Below are 4405 nucleotides of genomic sequence, written 5' to 3'. Positions count from 1 at the left end.
TCACACAGTTCTCTTAATATTGTTTCATTCCTGGAGATCATTTTATCTCTCTCTGCGTCAGCTTTTCTGTGTTCCTGTTCTCTGATATCTATTCCATTAATGGCCTCTTGCACCTCATCCAGTCTGCTCTTAAGTCCTTCCAGAGATTGTTTCATTTCTGTAATCTCCTTCTGGACTTCATCCATTAGCTCTTGCATATTTCTCTGAAGATCCATCAGCATGGTTATGATCTTTATTTTGAATTTTCAGGAAGATTGGTTAGGTCTCTCTCCTCCTCAGGGGTTGACTCTGTGATTTTGGTCTGGATCAAATTCTTCTGCCTTTTCATGGCTATAGAGGTAGCTGTGGGGAGCTGTCGTGTGTGTCGGCTGGGAGAATGTCCCTTCTTGCTAGTTGTGTTCTCTCCTGGGAGAACAGAGACCCCTAGTGGTTTGTGCTGGGCAGCTGTGCGCAGACGGGGTGTCTGATTCTTGCCCGGCCGCTGTGGAAGAAGCTCTGCCCGGTTGCTGTGGGCGTAGCCACTGCTGCTATGGCAGAGTCACGCTGGAGGGGGAATGGGCAGGAGGCTGTTTATCACTGTGAGGGGTCTCTGAGCTGCACTGCTACCCAGGGGGTTGGGGCACACAGTGTTCCCTGGGATTCCCAGTTACTGGGCTGATTGTGCCAGGGTGCTTCTGTCCAGCTGTGAGGCCCCTGTCCCTTTAAGACTTTCAAAAAAACACTCGCTTTTCTTTTGTCCCAGGGCACTGGCTGCAGGGACCTGCTCACAGGTCTTACTATCCTGTTTCCCTCGTATCCAGCACACCACACACTGTGTGTCTGTGCTCTCAGTGCAGATGGCTAGGGCTGGATATTTAGCAGTCCTGCACTCCCTCTCCCTCCCTGCTCTGACTCCTCTCCTTCTGATGGGAGCTGGGATGAGGGGCACTTGGGTCCCACCGAGCCATGGCTTGTATCTTACCCCCTTCACGAGGTGCTGGGTTCTCACAGGTGTTGATGTAGTCTGGCTGTTGTCCTGTGTCTTCTGGTCTCTCTTCTAGGAATAGTTGTATTTTCAAAAATATGTATGGTTTTGGGAGGAGATTTCCTCTGCTCTACTCATGCCACCATCTTGGCTCTGCCCTCTTGACCTTAACGTTTTTTAAGAGAACAGACCACTTATTTTGTAGAACATTTCTCTATTTGGATTTGTCTGATGTTTCTCATGAATGTTTTCAGGCAATACAGCTTTGGTTGGAATGTAACCTTGTCTGTGTATTCCTAGCAAGACTCACTGAGTTGTCAGTTTGTTCTATTATTGGTGATATGTGATCAATTAGTTATGGTACTGTCTGCCACATTTCTCCACTGAAAAGGTACTATTTTAATTATAATTTACAGAAAGACTTTAAGTAAAATGTCCTATATCTCATTAAACTTTTATCTGCTACTTTTAGTATACATTAATATTACACAGTGTATATAATATATATGCATAATGTTTACATATATATTACATACATTATGTATGTATATAAGTATTATAAATTTAGTATGCATTTAATATACTTTAATATCTTACTATGATTGTTATCCAATGGTGATTTTCTAATTACATTATTTCTTCTACATTTGTTAGTTGGCATTCAGCTACAAAGGAGCATTTTCCCTTTCCTCCATTTATTATTCATTTATTTATAGCAGTAAACACTCATGAATTCTTACATTATTGAGTGGGTTATGTTACCATCTGTATTGGTCTTTTAAGATTACCATAACAAAATTATCACAGACTAGGTGACTTATTTCCTCAGAGCTCTGAAGCTAGAAATCTGAGCTCAAAGTGTTAGGGTTGGTTTCTTCTGAAGACCTCTACTTTGTTGGTAGATGGCAGTGTTCTCCATATATCTTCCACATGTGTTCCAGCCATACATGTGTTTCCTAATCTCTTCTTAAAAGGATACCAATCATATTGGATAAGGGCCCACATATATAGCCTCATTTTGCCTTAATTACCTCTTTAAAAAGGCCCTATTTCTAAATATAGCCATATCATTAGGTACTGAGGGTAGGACATCAAGATAAGAATTGGGTGGGACAACACAATTCAACCCCTAACACCATCATTATTTATTCTGATGCCCAAATTGCCTAAAATTTGGTGTTATATTTCCCTAAGTGGGTCATGGGGTACACAGCTGTGGTCTTTATCATCACTCCCTCCTGATTCTTTCACACCTTTTTCTCTTTCTTCTTCTCCCTCCTGCAATGCAGGCCTAACAAAGCCTTTGCTATGCAGAATCAGTTCACAAATCTTTTTCCAGTGTGGAGGAGACTGGGTAGCTTTGAGGAAGTATACTTCATAACATTACAAATAGGTACTGTGATTCTTCTGCTAACCTACCTGGAGTTACTGTGTCCCATGGAAAGAGAAGTACTTTGAAAGTGGCTAATGGTTTGGCTGGGTTCCAGATCATGGATGTAGAAAGAGTAAGATTACAGAATTGGTGCAAGGAAGTTTAGGGGAGAGGAATGTGAATTGAACTTTCAGAATAGACCTAGATTTGGGGAATATTTATGCCTTATATCAATGCTATCAAAAGGCCCTGTATTACTTGGACATCCATAATATACCATAAATTGGGTTGTTTAAACCCCATGTCTCTTCAGCACTATTCATTGGTGGACAGTTTCATAAGATATGACACATCCATGAAGGCACTACATACAGTATTGTCTTATCAAATAACTCACTTTATTATGAGACAAGTAATAGGCTAATTTGTATATGATTTGCTGGTCTTTTCATATACCTCACCAAACCTACAGAATGATGGAATGGCACATTGAACATTCAGTTATAGCACCAGCCAAGATAAAACACCTTTGAAGGTGGGGGTGCTGTTCTGTGGTTGTGGCAGAGTATGCTCTGAACCAGTCACTAATAAATGGTGCTGATTCCCCCATGACCAGGGTACACACATCTTGCTCTCTAGGCTTGTTCATTTGGTGAACTACAAAATAAATTCCTTTTCTGTTTAATTGAGCTATTTAATTTCTGTTGCTTACAACAGAAGTATCTAGACTAATATACAAACATCTACCTCCCCTCTTCTTGCCACTCTCTTTAGCAATTACCTGTCCTGCCTCATTCCTTTAGGCTTATCTCAATAATGCCTGCTCAGAACTGGTACTGTGATTTTAAAGGCTGATAGTACCATACTGTGTTATAGCTTGGAAGGCACAGTTCATAAATCTTTTCACCTCTAAGGCCTCCTTTTACCATTTTTCAACATACCCATATTTTGATGTCACAAACTTACATGTATTATCTATTTCCCCATTTAGTAATAAGTGACATTTTCTGATCAGCAGAGCATGCAGTGTTAACAGCATTAAGGTTTGGTTAAAAGCAAAAAACACTGATGTCTTTGCCTGTGCATTATAGTGTTACTAAGGGTGAAAGTATACGGTAGGTTCTTCAAATTATTTAAAATATGTAAAATGTCATACTTTTGTGGACACACAAAAACTGACTCTAAGAGATATATAACCCAAAACCAACCTTTATAGAGACCACTCTTCTGTCCAAAAGTGTCACTTCTCCACAGTAAAATAGTGAGCAAAATACTCTGGGTTCTTTTTATTCAAGAGTATTTTTTTTAAAAAAAGCTTCCTTGGGTTTAAAAAATAGTTTAAAAAAATAGGAGACTCTAGAAATTTACCCTAAGAATGCAGCACTCCAGTTTGAAAAAGACAGATGCACCCTTATGTTTATCGCAGCACTATTTATAATAGCCAATAAATGGAAGCAACCTAAGTGTCTATCAGTAGATGAATGGATAAAGAAGATGTGGTACATATACACAATGGAATATTATTCAGCCATAAGAAGAAAACAAATCCTACAATTTGCAACAACAAGGATGGAGCTAGAGCATATTATGCTCAGTAAAATAAGCCAGGCAGAGAAAGACAAGTACCAGATGATTTCACTCATCTGTGGAGTATAAGAACAAAGAAAAAAATGAAGGAACAAAACAGCAGCAGAATCACAGAACCCAAGAATGGACTAACAGTTACCAAAGGGAAAGAGACTGGAGAGGATGGGTGGGAAGGGAGGGATAAGGGGGATTGGGGGGGAAGAACAGGGGCATTATAATGTATAATGTATAATGGGGGGAGGGCACAGGGAGGGCTGTGCAACACAGAGAAGACAAGTAATGATTCTACAGCATTTTACCAGGCTGATGGACAGTGACTGTAATGGGGTTTGTTGGGGGGACTTGGTGATGGGGGAAGTCTAGTAAACATAATGTTCCTCATGTAATTGTAGATTAGTGATACCAAAATAAAAAAAATATAGGAGAGAGTATTTCTCTGGCCTGTTTTTAATCCATTGCAGCCTGGAACATTCCCAGTCTCA

The sequence above is a fragment of the Manis javanica genome, chromosome 2, assembly GCF_040802235.1.
Source record: "Manis javanica isolate MJ-LG chromosome 2, MJ_LKY, whole genome shotgun sequence".
In the NCBI taxonomy this organism is placed as follows: Eukaryota; Metazoa; Chordata; class Mammalia; order Pholidota; family Manidae; genus Manis; species Manis javanica.
This window is presented reverse-complemented; position numbering follows the sequence as displayed.